General features: G+C 52.9%; 1 protein-coding gene across 7 annotated transcripts in view; it reads right to left on the bottom strand.

The window, feature by feature from the left end:
- LOC309878431 (uncharacterized protein) overlaps positions 1-18087 on the bottom strand; it is a 73167-nt gene that overhangs the window by 34417 nt on the left and 20663 nt on the right. Inside the window, exon 1 of one of the 7 annotated variants that reach the window (XM_082760902.1) lies at positions 16507-16782. The exons of 2 other annotated variants lie outside the window; for them this stretch is intronic. The gene's annotated coding sequence lies outside the window, so the exon portion shown is untranslated. Of the gene's footprint in view, positions 1-3083; positions 3319-5274; positions 5392-5458; positions 5649-14882; positions 15346-16506; positions 16783-18087 lie in introns of those variants that run through there. 4 more of the 7 variants (XM_082760901.1, XM_082760903.1, XM_082760904.1 and 1 more) reach the window with 4 other exon arrangements.

Below are 18087 nucleotides of genomic sequence, written 5' to 3'. Positions count from 1 at the left end.
AGTGAGCCTGCCACACTGACCTGAACCACTCAGCTGCACGGAGAAGGATGGAGCAGCCTATAGCAGTCAGCTGTAGACCAGAGCGTTGCAGACACCTGAAATTTAGGTTGTCTTTCATTACGCCCTACTTCCTCTAGGATTCTTACAGCACAGCATCTGCCAGCATGCCGCTCCTCTGGCCAGTACCTCGTACACTTCTTGTCCAAACTCAGCTTGTTGAGAGAGGCTGAGAGCTCACAAGTCAGAGCCTGAACTGCTTTTAAGAAGAAGGCGATGGCAATCTTACAATTGTTGCAGCCAACCCTCTGCCTTGAGAAAGGTCCCTTGAGAGCATCCAAGATGCACCCTATGCTAAAACCGTACCCTGTTCGACACCAAGAATCTAGCACCGGACACACACCCCTACCAGAAACAGGCTGCTACACCCTCTTCTCCCCCCAGCAACACGTCTTCGGCTGAAAAAAGCAACAACTACAAATACTTACAAGAAAATGTTATAAAAGGGTATGGAGAGAAGGTCATAACAAAACAACTTGAATAGCTGTGGCTAAAAATACCCAATCCCCACACCCATTCTACACAGCAAATATTATCAGATGTTACTTCCCAATGTTAAAAACATGCTCGTTTCTTTGTTAATTAAGGCGGTATTGTGAACGCTGGATTTTCTTACCAGGGAACACAACAAAGGCACCTTAGAAAAAAAACAAACTTCTTTTGCTGCCTCTAAGATCTCATTTTCTATGCAATCTAATGGTAAGACACCATCTAAATCTGGCACACGCAGATCTGTATTTTCACACAACCACGGCATGGCTGCGGTGGGAAGGGAGCTCTGGGCCCACCCAGAGCAGGGTGCCCAGGCCCACGTCCTGGCGGCTTTTGGAAATCCCCAAGGAGCCCCCACAGCCTCTGGGCAGCCTGTGCCAGGGCTCCAGCCCCTGCACACAGCTGTGCTGCCTGGGGTTTCCAGGGAACCTCTCGTGTCCCACTTTGGGCCCGCTGCCCCTGGGCACCACTGACAGGAGGCTGGCTCCGTCCCCTCAGGTCCTGAGGGCCACCGATGACCCCCCCCGAGCCGCCTCGTCCCCAGGCCGAGCAGACCCAGCTTTCCCAGCCTCTCCTCACAGGAGGGGAGCTCCAGGCCCTTGGCCACCTGCGTTGGGCCATTTCCAGCAGAACCATTGGGTTGGAGAAAACCTCCAAGATCACCTGGTCCAACCGTTCCCCTACCACCCATGTCACCCACTACACCATGTCCCCAAGCACCAGGCCCAACCTTTCCTTGAACAGCCCCAGGGACGGTGACTCCACCACCTCCCTGGACAACCTGCCCCAGTGCCTGACTGCTCTTTCTGAGCAGAAATGTCTGCTCACTGCCAACCTGAACCTCCCCTGGTGCAACTTGAGGCCGTTCCCTCTGGTCCTGCCAGTGGTTAGCTGCGAGAAGAGGCCTCTCTCTCATACTGGAGGGCAGAGACCTGGGAGCCCAGAATTTTCTACGAACATGACCTAATGTTGCAAAATAGCTTTCTAAAGACAGCAAAGCATCCTAGCCATCCATACCGAGGTGCAGAACACTTGTGCCACGCAGATTTATTTTTATTATTATTTTTATAGCTCAGGGTATTGAGTTGGAGAAGACGGGAAGAAGATCACACTGACAGGCAGCAGTGCAGCGCAGGCACGGGTTCATGCGGGTTTGGACTCGGCTGACCAAGAGCCTGGGGCTGACAGGGCACTGGGAAACCTTCATTATGGGCAGACTGAACTGGTGGCTCAGCCTGCTGCCCCAAATATCCCCAGCCCTGAGGTGGTCACTGAGGTTTAGGGGACACCGAGAGCCACACGGCGCTCCTCTCCATGAGCGTTACCCCAGGAAGGTGTGGGTGGTGCCATGCCCACCAGGCACAGCGTGCTCACAGTGACAGGCATTTGTTAGCAAACGCTGCACGTGGCCCTCTGCGACTGCTCGTCAGCTCCACTTGTTTCACAGGGCCCTACAGTGCTATGCCTCGGATACACTGCCTGAATAACAAGCACTTTTTTCTGACACTTTAAGGAATATTTTTAACACCACAGCGTCAACCCTATCCCTTCAGAGCCGAGCAGTCCTGGCTGGTGGCTTTATTGTACCCCCCCCACAGAAATCCCAGGGGCTCCGAGCACACCCTACCTGCACCCCAAAGGCCCTTTTGAAAACACATCTAGGCATTAATGCCAGAGCCGCTCAAAAGGCAGCACACACCGAAAAGCAGCACCTGCCATAGCAGAACAGACCAGGGAATGTAAAGACTACACTTAGTCCTTACAAAAAACAAAACAAGAAGCTGTGTAAATCAGACTCAGGTTTGCAAAACTACCAGGGCGAGTAGAATAATTGTGATGCCAGCTGAGTGCATCACAAGTGGGAGTTCTGTACCATTCCAACACTGAAATGGCCTCTGGCTTGAAGAAATACCTGGGAATTCCTGCAGGCAGGTGAGGAGAAGTCTGTTCCACCATAGAGCAATACTGAAACAAAGCCAGCACGCACAAGGATGTTTTTTTGTCCAGAGATGTAAATGAAGCTCAGTGGTAACCTCTGCCTGGAGGCCTTGTTTAGGTCATGTTCTTACCTGCGAACATCGCACGTGCTGCGCAGAGGAAGGACAGAAAAGCAGCTTTAAAGGTAGGCACGTGGAGGAAAGAAGCCACTTGTTTTGCAGAAGGATGAGAAACAAGTGATGGCAGAAAAAAACATGGTAGTAACCTTATGCTAACCCTTCACATTTCAAAACTCTCATTACAATGCCAAAAAAAATAAAGCTAAAAATCTGCCACCTTTGGTGTCCAACCTTGCCCGTTCCCTCTGCCCCAAGCCACACCGTGCACCCACGAGATGTCCATGCCTGCCTTCAAGCTGGGACACGTGGGTTTGCCTGTCCACTGCCACGTTTCCAGACAAGCACCTTGTTTCCCTGCTTTGGGACACGCATCTGTAAACCTGCCCTTTTTGCCTCAAGGCCAGCAAGGAGACACTCAGGAGCAGAGCCTGGGTGGCTGCTGCCCACAGCAGCCCAAGAGCACATTGAAGGACTAACCTGAAAAGCGGTGAGCAGTACAACCATGGCTAAGGTTTCACGGCCTTTAAAAGTTTCCTTCAGGACATGTGCCAGCCAGAGACCAGGGTGAGATGAGAGTGACCCACACCACCTGCTGTAGGACCTCTTGGTGCTCAATTTGGGAGACAGGGACCCCGGTTCTGGTGCAGGACCCCACTCTCAGGCCACCCAGCAGGTCCACAGAGACATCCTCGCAAGCACACAGCTCCACAGCCGCTACCTCTTCCTCTGCGCACGCAGCCCGGCCAGGCTTGGAGAACTTGCCCACATGATGTCATCACTGGGCTGGCGTCTAAATAAAGGAAGCTTTTTATAGGATTTCCCACTGACAGACTGAATCCGGTAAGCCTTGATAGCCAAGGCTTCGTCAGGCGGAAGGAAGGAAAAGGGAAAAACAATAACCGCCCCATCTCGGGGCCGGGGCAGGTGGGTGGCGTCTCGGGAAAGAAACCAAAACAAATCCAGATTTACTCCCCAATACCTGCATGTGGGAGAAGAGGCGCAGGTATGGATATATTAAGGGAGCTCTGCGTGGACGCTGCCTGTCAAAAAGCAGCTTGGCCTATTCCTGCACCAGCATGGGGAAAAGAAGGATGAAGATGAAGGAGAGAAAAGAACTAAGCTAAAAGTTTAAAGATGGGGGATAAAACATACTTTCACACGGAGAGGTTCTCCAGCTTCACATTCATGTGGCAGTTGCTGTGCTTCCTAAAAGCACGCTGGGGTTCTCTGCTCACTCAGAGGCCCCCTGCTGCAAACACTTCAGTTTCACGTCACCAGCAAGCAGCACTTTCTGGAAGCTCTCAAAAAATACTAACGAAAGCAAAACCAGCCAGCAGCTCAGGCGAGTTTATGCAAGCGTGCGTGCCTTCCTCTTCTTCGTAGCTCTCCATCACCCCAGCAGTGCTGCGGAGCAGTTCCCCTTCCTCCCTCCGCTCCTCGCTGCATCTTCAGCCGGGCATCCACACCAGGAGCGTTGCGATAGCCAAGTGACTCATGCTGCAGCAATGTGGGTGGGAACGCTCCCATGCCCAGCTCCTAAGGACACAGCCTTTTATGGTGTTTTCAGAGTGGAAGTCGTGGCGGTTCGTAGCACTTCGCTTTTAGTCTTGCACGAGCCTCAGGGAGCAGAGCTCCCCGTGTTCCGGAACCAAAATGAGGAGCTTGTGCATGTTACAAGTGAGCCAGCAGCAGTCTCCATGGATTTCTCCACCTGCAGGATCTTCCTACAGTCCTGCGGGACCATCGGAGGCTGCCACCTGCTCCACGTGGCAGCAGCATGGCTCCATCAGCAGGCTTTTGCCATGCAGAGAGCCGTCACGCAGCCCCACTGAGCTCCAGAGCAGCACACGTACACAAGTTATTCTGCGGATGCCTTAATTGCTGCAGCCCAATTTTTTTTTAAGGATTCATTCCCTGCATCCCCGGAGTTATGCCAGCCTCTGGCAGTGCACTAATGACCTCTTCTGCATCTCCTGTGACAAGCCACCGGACAAGAGGAAGCACACGCTGTGCCTACCCTCCTTGGGCTGCCAGCACACGAGAAGCAGACGGGACTGCCAGCAGCTGCCAAAGGCAACCAAGTCCCATCTGTCCTTCCCTCAGGGCGAGCTGTAACCGAGGACTGCAGCTCTACTTAGCCAGCAAGTAGGAAATTAACTCCTTAGTCTTTGGGAGAAGCACCGTGGCAGAAATGCTGCCCTCCAGGCCCAGGGACCACAGCATGCACAACTTGAACCTGGCAAGGTAACAAAGCCTGCTCAGCTATGCTATTTCAAAGCTGGCGGTCACAGATTCAAAGAACATCCCAAGACATTACCCCGCGTGGTTTGAAACAGGAGTCTAGTTGTAAACGTGCAGCAGGTCACTTTACAGGACAGCTCTCCGCTCTCCTTCTCACACGAAGCATTATCTGCTCTAGAAGAGAAGGGCACGAAAGTTTCTGCCTCTTCACGCATCCCCAGTCACAGCTCCCACGAGCAGCAGATTTTAGTCCTTTCACAGCTGTGAAATTCAAGAAGGAACTAAATTATAACCTTCGCATGCACAAAAACTCTAGAAGAAAAGCCATCAGGACTCCAGCCGTCAGCCCTCCTGACGCAAAGCGCTGGCATTAAAAATCTCTTTTCCCTCCTTAAATGCCAGGGAGCTGTGGGAGCAGTCAGCTTACCGGTGGGAGCAGATGAGCTGCAGGCCGCCCCGCAGGCGGATCTCAGCGCGGGCACGGCAGGGGGAAGATGCAGGGGAACAGGGGCACGCTGCTGCGGAGCGAGGTCTCGGGTACCCCAGCCAAAGCGGAGGGGAAGCCTGGGGGAGGCACGCTCCAGCGAGCATCCAGCCAGCCGGCTACGTACCTTGGAGGCCGGCCAGGAAGGCAAAGCCTTTAAACAGCAGCAGAGCTCGCGACAAACCCCTCCAGCCTTACAGATGAGTTTAGAGAGCCTCGGCTGACTCGGCACGGCGCCCTCGGCTCGGCAACCCGTGGCATCGGCCAAGCGCGGCACTGCAAAGTGCCCCGGCACCAGGCTGTGGGGCCGGCACGCAGCCCGCCCTCGCCCACGCGAGCAGTGCCCCTGGGATCCTCTGAACACGAGCACGTCTCTGCCCCTCGCTGCTCAAATCCGGGAGGCGTTTTTTGAACTCGCACGTGGCCAGCAGACGCTGCCATTCGCAATGCTTCACACCAGGGATGATTCCTCCTCCTGTAACTGAGCGAGCCATCCCGCAGCTGCTGCCTTTAACCCCTCCAAGGGGACGGACACGGCTCCCCAGATGGACCCAGCCAGGTTTTTTCCCCCCTCTCCAAGCAGATTAAATACATTTCCAAGTTCAGGGAGTCTGCCTGTCAGCAGGTAATGGGTAGAGATTGCAGAATTAAGTTTCAATAGAAGGATCACGTGGAAGGCTCCATCCTGCTCAGAGGAACACAAAGAATTTCCTGCAGCCTTCGGTGGCTACCATTAAAAGCAGAGCCTTGCCACAGGGATCGCATCGTGCCCAATTAGCACCCCGGCCGACTTCTGAGCCCCGCAGAGCCAGCTCAGGCACAGCAAAGCAAAATGAGCTGCCTTGCCTCGTTTCTCATGGAAATGCTATGTACTCCCAGCAGGGGCTGTGTAAGAGGCAAGGCAAGCTACTCGACTCTCGTTCCCCTTTATTTGGGCAGCCATTATCAAATTTGACTCTAAAAAACAAAATCAGCAAGAACAAATGCAGAACAGCAGTAAAGGAAGCAGCAAGCCAAAAGCTCTCTCAGTCAGCAAACGGGCACATCCCAGACTGGTCTCAGGTCCAGGCGTCCCCCAGCAGGCAGGTGGCTCTGCCTTAACCCTTCTGCTCTCCGGGAGGCAGCCGTGCCCGTCACCCCCCCGGGAAGGTGCCACTGTGACACGGGCAGACCCCACGGCCCTGCTGAGCACTACACCTGCTTCTAGCATCATTTTGATGCTCTCACCCACAAACGAGCAAGCTTTCCAAGCCAGTGGGGTTCTTTGCAACCCTAAAAGCCTCAGACACCGATTCCTACAGAGCAAAACCCTTCCTTAATGCAGACACGGGGCTGGGACACACGGAGCGACCTTGGCTTTGGTGCATCCGGGCTTTCTGCTGGTTGCATCTCCAAAAGGAACAAACTCGGCCTCCTGTTACTTGCAGCACACTCCCGGACCCCCTGGCAGCCTTCCTCACCCTCCAAAACTCTTCCCTCCCCTGTGACCAGGCTGCAAGGCAGACGTGCCACTCCAGAGGGACTGCAGGAGCCCAGGCAGGGGCTTACCACGGCGGCTGGCTGGAGGACGCAGCCCTGGCTCCACTGAAATGAAGGGGAACATTGTTAACGAACATACAGTGAAACTCAGATTTTGACTGCTCTGCACAACAGGGAGAGCAAAGAGTGTTTGCTCAACAGGCTGAGGTTCTCTGAAACTCCCAGCCTGGCTCCTCAGGAGTTTGTGTTTCTTTTTTCCCTCCTCTCACGGGCCTGCAGACAGGAGGTGCAGGCAGCAGCCCCTGAGGCAACCTGCAGAGCCCCGTGGGATGGGAAGGAAGCTCTTCGCCAGCATCCCTGCTACACGAGGAGCGAGGCACAGGCCCGTGGCACAGTGAGTGCTTCAAGCAAGCACCGCAGGGTGCGGGGATCAAGCGGAGAGAAGCGTCCTGCCACGGGCAGGCTGAACGGGCTGTTCCCTCCGTCGTGCCTTTGCGGCCTCACAGCCTTCACCTGGCACCACGCAGCCACCTCAGCCAGTGCCAGCAGTAATGGCCTCTGTCATTAATTACCAAGCGCCACTTGGCAATTAATCCCAGGAGCTCGCACGCCGAGCGAGCCCAGGCAGACTCACCTCATCCAGAGCCGCCAGCAGGCGGACCCGCTCGGCTGCAGCCACTCTACAAATCATCGGGCGACTGGAAGCTTCAGAAACCTCGCCAAATAAATAAAACAACCCTCGGCAGGGCAGGTTCCCCCCGACAAGTAATTTTTCCCTCCTGTGGCACGCGGCACGGGGAGAGGCGGCGTGAGTCAGCCCGCCCTGGCAGCACGTCCAGCCAGGAAGGGCAGGACGCGTCGCCACGCCGGCACACGGGGAACACCCTCCAGACCGAGCTGTTTGCCCTGGGGAAGCCAACGCAGGCCCGACACAAAGCCTGCGAGTGCATGTTAGCCTCAGAAGTCATCCCAAACAGGTCCCCTCTCCCCTCCCACTCCATCAATCCGGCCCAAATTGGGTCAGCTCTGAACAATAACTGAATGCCATCCATTTAAGCCTCTGATGCAGTGCTGACATAATCCACGTCCTTTCATTCTCCTTCGCACTGCAAGTGCTGAAGATGCTTTTGTACAACCCCTGAAGTGCTCCATTTAAAAACCATGGTAACTAGGGCATTGCCTTCAGCTGCTCTTGAGAAAAAGCCATTCCCCTTTCCCCTCAACAGGCTCTTGGAAGGCTCGGGGGCAGACAGAAAAGCATCGCCCGAGTCAGACCGCTCGACCACGGTGGCCGGCATCGGGCTGCAGCTGGGCATCACTCACAAAGCGATGGGGGTGAGCTCAGCCCCCAAAAAACCTGGGGGACACTCATCTCTGCGGCGTGACAGCATGGCAGACGGAGACAGAGAACTCCCCCTGGGTCCTGCAGCTGAGGAACACCCAAACGTCCCACCCTGAGCCACCACACGTCTGACAGCCCAGCTGCAGCATCAGATAGGCAAATCATCCGACTTGCTCCGAAAACTGCAGTGCTGCTGCTATAAGAAGGGCAGAGTTTGTGTAAGTTGTTCTGATCCGGTATTTTAGCGCGACAAGCGGCTAAGCAGCCCTGTTATCTTTACGCTGCAGTAAAAGTTGAAGGGGTTTTGGTGGGGTTTTTCTTGCTAGCCACAGCTCTGAGGTGTTAGAAACGCTTCTGTGCTTCAGAATTTGGAAGCTTGTCTGCTGGCACCGCTGTCCTCCTTTCTGAAATGGAAACGTTCAGACGTGTGGGCACAGAGATCGGATGGAAAGAACAGGGCCACTAAAAGAGGCCATTAAATGGGAAAAAGCGAAGTGAAGAGGCCCTCTCAAAAAAGGGACGTTTGTCTAAGATGGAAGGCCCGCTGTTTGTTTTCCTTTAAAAAGAAAAACATTCATAGCTCTGCGCTCATTAAAGAAGTCATACACGCCAGCAAGCCTAACGGCTTAAACATGACCTAAGCGCTGCACTCCCCCTCGTATGACATTTTAACAGCCTTTTTTCCAAATTCCACTACACACTGCTACGGAGCCACATTCCAAGATTTTAAAGGTTTTAAAAATAGAAGGGCTTTAATCCCAACGTCTGCAAAAATACCCTGCAAAAAAAAAAAAAAAATTGGAGAAGCATGAAAAACAAAGTCTATCCTGTTAGGTAGGCTGTGCCACAAACGATGCCCAGAAAGACGTTTTGTGCTTGTCTGAAGGAGCTGAGCCAGGTTCAGCCTGGCGCGACGCAGCACTGCTGCAGAGGACGCGGGGCACGCTCCTGCTTACACTCGGTGTGTTTTGAGCCCCTGCAAATTGATTTGGAGTCGGAATTTACACCCAGTTGATGGAGATGCAAGCGCGTTGGAAGAGGGGCAGTTTAACGCCTGGCCTTAGAGAAAAGCCTCGCAAATGGGGCAATTGAGGCATGTAATGCTTAGCTGATTCCCCACGTGATCAGATGAAATGAAGTCTCACCTCCTGAGCAGAGACATCACAGAATAGAAAGGCTCGGGGTGGAAGGGACCTTGAAGGTCATCCAGTTCCAACCAGGATGCTACCCACTGGACCAGGCTGCCCACAGCCCCATCCAACCTGGCCTTGAACACCTCCAGGGCTGGGGCATCCACAGCTTCTGTGGGCAGCCTGTGCCAGGGCCTCACCATGCTCTGAGTGAAGGATTTCCTCCTAACATCTAACCTAAATCTACACTCTTATTTAAAACTAAAGCATCACTGAACACTGGACCTTCCAGCAACCACAGGGCATTAGGCAGCAGCTCAGCCATGCCATAGAGCTCGCTGCACTAACCTGTGCTCCCAAACGCAGCGGCTGACAGCCCCACCGTACGCTGTGCCATCGCAGCCTAGCATCCAAAGCTGGTTACCGGTGCAGGTGAATTTTCTGCAGGGTGCTCACTGCAGCCAGCCTGGGGTTTCTGGAACATCGCTGCTCCATCCAGCTTTTCCATGGGCAGGGAAGCAAGGCATGGCTCCAGCACAAGAGGTGAGGGCTGAGCATTTCAGCTCCCAGTACCTGACCAGAGCAACTGCTGGGTTCTGGGTTTTTCCACTTCCAAGTAAATATATTTCTTCTGGCTAACAAAACATCGTCTTTCCTGAGACAGACTGTTGTGGTCAGAGAAGGGAAAAGGGTGACCTAAGGACAAGCTGATCAGTTAACTCTGAATTCCCTGAGTCTGCTGCTCCTGCCACCATCCAGCATTAATTTTCAGCAGAAGAAAACTTACAGAGGAAAACACAACTTGGGAAATTCTCACAACACAGTCTACTCCACAACAGCCCGTCAGAGGGACTGCAGTTATTTTCCTTGAAGATTTGTTTATGGAAGAGCTGCACGCTTTGAAGGCCGAACGCAGAAGTTCAGGTGAACCCCACGGTGATCCTAAAGCGTTAACCGTGCAGCTTGAGGGGACCGCGCTGAACACGCAGCATTCAGGGCTGGTTAGGAACCTGCTGCCAAAGGAAATAAACCTCTTCAATGCAGGGATTCACAGCTCCTTATACTGAGTGAGGAAAGATAACGTGGGCTTAGAGGTATCGAAGTGCCACTGGACAGGGCTGCACAGCCTGGCAGCTGTGTGAGGGTCTGCAGAAGCAGGTAGCGGCACGCTCCCATCTGGGGAGAAAGGCAAAGACTGAAGGCGTTCAGAGTTGGAGTTACTGCGCCCTCAGCTCTAAATACATGGGAATAACGTTAGAAAGGGTCTTACACTTCTGTAAGGAGCAAAGAAAAGGAGCCAGCATCACAAGGGGCTTGCCACTGCAACATGCCTACGGCAAGCAGGTACAGCAAGCAGGTGTGTTGCTTTTATAGTCTCAAGAAAAAATAACAATAAGGCATTGCCCTTCATGAGGACCTTACAAAAGAAAGCTTAAAAAAAATGAAAAAGCTCCTGACCCTGAAATCAGCCTAGCAGATCTCTACTCTGTTAGGGCTTTGAATGCAGAACTTTATGATGGGAATGCCCAGGCTGCCCCGACTTGCCAGCAGCAGCCATCACTGACCCCCAGCACATCTCTTCAGCCTGACCACCAGGAGCACGTGGAGAAGCCCCAGCTCGCCCCCAGCTCTCACTGCACACGGGGAAGCCAGGAAGAGTTTGCTCACTGGCAAGTTTGTGAATGTTTCGGCAACTGCCTCCTCCTTCGAGCAAGCTGCCCAAAAGCTCCCCCGAAGCTGGGCCCCCTGCCACGTTCCCCGGCTGCCCTGGCTAATGAGATGGCTGTTTGCAAACAGGCGCTGACAGACACTCTGGCAAGCAGCTCCATACCACGCTCAGCACAACCACAGCTGCTCGCTGCTCCCAACCTGCGAGGAGACTCCTCTGTCCCCGCACCAAACCTGTGTGCACACTGCCGAGCCCTGTGAGTACCACTCCCCTTCCTTTATTCCATGGCTCAAAGGCCTTTTTTAATCACGTCTTCACAGCTGGCTCAGAACACCACCGGGAGCATGGCCTGCTCCAAGATCAGACAGCAGGCTTCTGATTTTGGAGGTCCGGTGGATGATCTTTAAAACCTGACACCTGAGGTCTTTGGTCCATGCTCTCCACTCCCCCCTGAAGGGGAAGGACGGGGCCATGGCAAACCTCAACCTGAACAGCAAGGTTTTGGCTTTGCATTGGCACAAAGTTCTTCAAAGCACACGGAAGAGCGAAGAAAGCTCCTTCCATTTGCTGCAGGAGATGGAGAAGTCTGAAGTGACCTTGGTTCAGCACACACCTCTGCAGCAGGAAGCTCTGCTGTGGCACAGGGGTAGGAACAACACGGGGCATCTTCCAGGTGTTTACTGAGGCTTTTATGCTACTTGAGACCTTGAAATCAAAGCTCGGGCCTTCCTGAGACCACGTGTGCAGCAGCCCCAGAGATCTGTGGCTCAGGAGGCCTCCCCCGTGGTAGCCCCTGGTGCAAGGAGCGATGCTGCAATGCCCTGTGCCTGTCCTCAGGAGGAGGAAACCTCCCAACCACGCTGCAGAGCTCGATCCAGGTGGGAGAGGAGGAAGATGCAGATGTTGGAAGATGGGCCGCAGCGAGCCAGGAGGGAAACTGATCCGCTAGCCAAGCGGAGAAGACAGAAGATGCTCCTAACCCCTACTCGTGTGCAACCTTTGGGCTGCTCCTGGGCTCCCCAGTGGTGCTATTGCACTGAGGGAGCTCACCAGGAGCAGCTGCACACCTTCAGCCAGAGGTTCACCATCTCACAGCTGAGACCACCAAAGCTGCCTCCGCAAAGACTCAAAGACACAAAGAGGCCAGCAGGGCAAGGATAAGAGAGGAAAATGCCGTGCAACAGCAGTCCTTTAGCTCTACTCAGCAGAGCTCACAGCACCCTGCTTTGCTTATTATTCCTGCAGTAACATCCCGTTGCTTTACCTGGTTCTGGTCTCAGGTAAGGCACAAATCCTGCGTGTGCAGTGAATCAAGCAAACTGCAAGGACGCATTATTTAGCTTTCTCGCTGCTTGCTGTGTTCTGTCCCAAGAAGCCCTCTGACAGGGCTTGGAGATGTACCTCTAGCTGCTGAAAACACCGAGCACTCCTCTGCTAGCGACCGAGATGTCTCAAACTGTATGATTTCAGCGAAGAGCTCTCAAAAATAAACCACAAGGGCTATCGCAAAAGCAGGTTAGGCTTTCAACTTTGCAAGACGAGCATAAAACCACCGGAAATACAACCTGCCCCGTCACCCAAAATGCCAGCACACTTCCCTAGACACATGCACCACCTCCGTATTTCACAGACACGGGCGTTGTGCTCACCTATCCCTAGACAGCAATTTATCAACTCACATAATGCTTGGTTTGCTCCTCCCCTCCCCCTTATCTTGTCCCAGATAAAGCCCCTTCTCACAGTACTATGGTAACTGTGGATCTTATCACTTAAATCATCTCAGCTCCAACCGGAGGCCCTTCCGGGTGACACCAGAGCTACATGCATGTTCCAGCATTTCTGTTCCTAGCGCCAGTCCACAGAAGACAGGGAAGGGGGAGAGCTTACAAGATCTCATTGGGAAGAGAAACCAAGGCACAGGGGAAACCAGTCACCCAGTTCCCACTCTATCCATCTCCAGTCCTCCCAGCAAGGCTCAGCACTGCGAAGACACAAGGCTTGGCACAGAAGTGGCGATTCGAGCCTACTCCCTCTGCCAGTTCCATCAAGCAAGAGCTCTCATTACCCACAGAAACTGGCACAGTTTTCCCTTTGCCTCCGAAGTCAACATTAAATAATGCCTCAGTGTGCACTGAGCAGGAACCTGTGGACAAGCAAAGAAAATCTTTGCTGAGGAAAGGCCAGAAACCCCCCAGAACTGTCCTCCCCATGCACCACAGTAAATAATTACGCTGCCAGAAAGTGCAGAGGATGACAGCTCTCCATACTTTCCCCCTCGGACAGCCCACAGGCATCCTGTGCATCCATTCACTTGGGTGCATTATTATCTCCATCCGGCAGCCCCAAGAAGACGACTCTTACATCGGGACCTCTGAGGTGGGTTTTGGGTGCAGTTGATTTTTAAGTCAGCTCTGGCAATTTGAAGAGATGGGGCTGGTTATTTTAACATCACACCTTTTGGAAAACCAAAGCAAGTTCACGTGCAGCTTTCAGTGCTTTTAACCGAGGGGTTAAGTGGTGAGAGCAGCCAGCTTCTGTCCTCCTCTGGATGAACCACGGAGATCAGGCCGCTAGCGAGCATCCCTCTCACTTCATTTCTAGCTGCAAAGACAGCAAAGGGCGTGCAGCTACGGCATGGAAAGACTGATGAACTGCCTAACGCTTCAGCGGGAGAGTAAATGCAAGAGGTGCAACAAAAACGGCTGCTGAGTAATAGATACAGGGTCATGTGGGGTGTTTCCAAATTCCTGCACTTTAGTATATGTGTTCAACAACTCTTCTGGCAAGAGTCTCAATACGATGAAGCACAGACCATTTTTTTCAACTGAGTCTGCAATTAACCTATTTTCCCTGCAATTAAGAGGTCAGTTCCAACCCCCTGCAAGGCCTTTGCCTAAAAGCAGACTCCAGAGCAGCCCAGTCAAGGCAGACAGTCTGTCATCACGAAATATTCAGCCGTGGGCATCATAAAAAAAGCCACCTATGTGCTGAGGCACGCAACTGAAGAGCCTGCAGGAGCCACTGGTTTCACGCAAAGCACGTTAGGAATGAAGAAGGATTGTTCACCGCTCGGCGAAAGGCAGTCAGATGGCACGTTATAAAAGTCCAACAAAAGGAGGAAATGCTTCTTCCGTGTGACACACGCTTGGGCTGGGACACACTCTGCTGCTTCCATCGAGTTAGAGAAGCTGCCTGAGAAGTAACACGCAAACTGCAGGAGAACAGGGCCATCTGTCGCTGCGAAAGCCTCTCCACAACTCTCCCTCCTTCCCTGAGGATCCGCACTGGGTGTGCCTGGGCCAGTGCTGGCTGAGGTGGAGCTGGCTGGAGCCAGCGTGGAAGATCTTCCACGCTTGAGTCACCATGCACTGCGAGTACGGTGCCAGTGGAGAGAGCTTCGGGCTCCAGCCCTTCATCCTGGCGTGATAGGCGACCACCTCTGCAAGAGGAGCAGGCACGAAGGGATCACGGCCACTGCTAACCTCCACCTGCTCCTCCTCGGGCAGCAGACCTGAGGGGAAATGCTGTTTGCTGTGGTGCAGAGCCCCAGGCAGCGAGGGGCAGCATGTCCTGTCTTCTCCACAGCGTGTCACCCAACCACACACTGCAAGCATGCAAACGGGTGAGAACGAGCCCAGCAACCCTTCAAAGGCAGCTCAGGCTCCCAGTGATCCCCAGCGAGTTGTACAAGACCTACCCAGCATCCACAAGCACCCTGCTCACTGACAGCCCCTTCGGAAAGGCAGCTGCTCCCAGCCCAATGGGCCACGAGCTTCCCCTCTGCCTGCCCAGACAGCCCCGACACATCGACCGCTGCAATCAGACACTGCGACGTGCTTCACAAGCTCTTGGGCCAGCAGTCAGGACAAATCTCCAGGAAGGCAGGCCAGGATCACCTCCAAACCACAGCTTTTCCCCAGTAAACACTTACCAAAACCATTAATGGGTGGATGGTGCTGGAAGGCCATAAAAACTGATACACGCACAGGGAAAAGGAAGACAGCTCTGGGTCATGCTGCTGAAGAAAGCTTTTTAAAGCCATTTATTCCTGCAGTCGCCCTCTAGCATTGAAGCACCAAGACCTTGATGCTTGTTCCAAGCTGTTCCTCTATTCGACCAAGCAAGCATCCGAGGTGAGTGCCAGTGAGCCTGCCAGGACAGCTGCTGGGGAGTTTTTCCTTCAGCCCAAAACCTCTCCTCACTCCATCAAACCGGGAGGAGATGCTGCATCAGTAGTAAGGAGCAGAGAGATCAGAGATCCTTCTCCCTGCGGCAAGCAGCCATCCAGAAGAGAACATCAGCAACAAAATCAATTTTCAGGTGGTGGGCTCTCTTCTTCTGGCACACTTATCCACTTCTTCAGAGAGGTAATCACCAGGGATTTGTCCTCCAAGGGATGTGACCTCAGCTGCTTTGCCAAGGCACTTTGCTTGCCTTCTGCCTCAGTGTCAGAAGTGTGCACACAGAAAAGGAAGCACTGGCTCGTTGCTGTAGCTACTTTGCAACCGTGCTGACCAACTCTTCCTGTTTCTCTGCAGTCACCCTACACTTCCCACTCCCGGTGACTGCTTCAAGCATCCGGACGTGCTGTGAGTGGCCGGGGCTCTCCCACCAGGTTACTTGTTCCAGCACCTCCAGATACAAGGAGGCAGGTGATAAAAAAATAATTTACTAAAACGTTATGAGGGTAAAAACATGGATGCTCTCACCAGTTGCTAGTTAATAAAAGCCTCTGAACTGAGGGGTGCGGACAGCACAGCCAGGAAAAAGCCTTGGTCAGGCACCTCTCACTCCACAGAGAGGCGAGGATTAAGTGGCACAGCACAAACCTCTGGGGCTGGCGGGGAGTTTCGGGGCAAAACCCTTTGCAGCTGCAACACTTGTCTGGGGAGATGGGCACATGGGGCACAGCGGGCACCAGCAGCATCTTCCCTCCAGCACATCTGCTTTCTCAGGGATGGCAGCACCAGCTCCCCTGCACACTTCCAAAATCACCAACCAACCCTTTCTCTCTATATATACAACATATCCAAACAGTCCCAGGCTTGGCAAACCCATAAAGCAGTTCCCCTCAAGTCCTGTGTGAAGGCAGAGGTGAGGAAGAGCCGGGCTGCAGTGCTGGGAAGGCCTGTACCCAGCGCTGCCGGAAAGGCGCGCACAGATCCGTGTAACGCTTCAGGGCAGACAAATCCCTCCACTCACAACATTAAAATCAGGACATGCCATCAACAGGGCCTGTCCATTCACAGTCCCCGAGCTGTGAGGAAATGAGAGCTGACAGCAGCATCAATACAAGCAGCCTGTCCTTTCTGTTCACAAGACTCACACGCCAGCAGCACACCCCGCTGGCATTTCCTACCTGCTCTTTACATTTGGCACCAGCCTCTCGTCACGCAGCTAAAACGCTTACTCTCATGTCTTCTTCCACCTCGTACCAGCTTCCGGCAGCAAGAAGAGCACACAGGCCTCCTCCGCTGGTGTTATTTCTGGGTTACAGATGCTGGTATACAAACTATGTGCTATATCCAAAAAAAATGATTTTAACATTCACTGACCTTATTCGGCACCCGAAACAGGGGTGTAGGCGAAGGCTGGGACCAGGTTCCCTTCTTCCCTGCTGTACTTCTCATTGCACTGAAACTGAGCTGGGGAACAGAACTGAAGCTGCCCTGCAGAGGTTTCATCTACATGGGGCAAGAGCTGAAGTTTGCCTTCCTGCATCCCAGCTCAGCATCTTCTTCATCATCCCCCAGTCTGCTTTCACCTAGGATTACACCACAGGAACGTCTGCATCACCTCTCAGATGGCTGTGCAGACTACAAACCTCCTGCCATCTCAAAATTGCACCTTTCTGGCCAGAGCAGCAAGCCTTTGGAGGTCTCTGATGAGTTGTTTTTTCCTCCCTCAACTCTATCGGTTCATCTGAATAGCAAGCACTTCCTTTGTTAGTTTTGGTTTCTGTTTTGTTCGGAGGTTATTTCTGTCTGCTGACTTTTTTTTGAGCTGCTCTTCACGAAAAAAGCCCAGCTCCAGGCTGCAGCGTAACCTGTGTGTTAGGACGGCTGGCACACTGCTCTTTTTCATCTACTACTAACCGTTGCTTTTTTCCCCTTCAATTCCAGGCAAACAGCTCAGCCTCTAGGGAAAAGAGGCAGCAACTTCGCACATCTCAAGTCAAGCAGAGTGTTTAAGTGCAGAGGCTGCAAAACACACACCTGCGAGGCACGCAGACCCAGCTGGTGCCCTCCAACATCTGCTCTGCAGCCTGGGGAGCAGCTCCTCACCTCTCCTCTGCAGCAGGTAACCCAAAAAAATCCTCTCGGAAGCTCAGATCCACCTCACTGCTGTTTTAATCCTGACCAAAATAAAGCTGAAAGAACAAAGCAGACACGCGGTTGTAGGCACAGTGTTTGGATTGAGATAAACATCCCTGCAGGTTACAGCCTGGATTATATTTGCCTTACATCTATTTTAGCCAGTCTGTGTTTGGTCGTCTATTGAGCACTACCAACAACGCAACCTCATCCTTCCTCAGCCTTGGGGACTGATGAAAACGCAGTCACCAGCCTTAATTCTGGCGTTGAACTGACACGATGACCAGCCACAACCACACCATGCGTGTGATTGTGCCCAGCTTCACCACTCCACATGGAAAACTTGAGGAGCCTTCGCAAGCCCCAAGTCCTACTCGCAAAATAACACTTGGCTGTGTGCAGAGTATGTTTCAGATTAGGCTTTGTTTTCTTTTAACATTGTCAGCTCTCATCTTTGAGGCCAGATCAAGAGATTGCTTTGCAGTATTTTGCATGCATCTATTTTGATAAAACGCGGCAGTTGTATTGTTTGGTTTTCTCCCCTGGCCTCAGAGGAATCTCCTCCGCAACACTCACAGCTAAAGAATCAACGCCCGTTGGTCAAAAACAGAACCAGGCAGTCTGGCCAGCTGCACGCTTTGAATATCTTTTGTGGTTTTATACGGCAGAACTAAGAGAAATCAAGAAAATAATTGTTAGTTTCATAAATTGTAATTCTGGATTTTGAAGGAAAATAACATGCAACTGAAATTAATCAGAAGACTTGTATTTGGTAGAGTCACATCTCCCAGTTAAAAAGAAGAAGATGGCCCAATGTGAAGA

The sequence above is a fragment of the Aythya marila genome (genome assembly GCF_965140915.1).
Source record: "Aythya marila genome assembly, chromosome: 5".
NCBI classification, from domain to species: domain Eukaryota; kingdom Metazoa; phylum Chordata; class Aves; order Anseriformes; family Anatidae; genus Aythya; species Aythya marila.
This window is presented reverse-complemented; position numbering and strand designations above follow the sequence as displayed.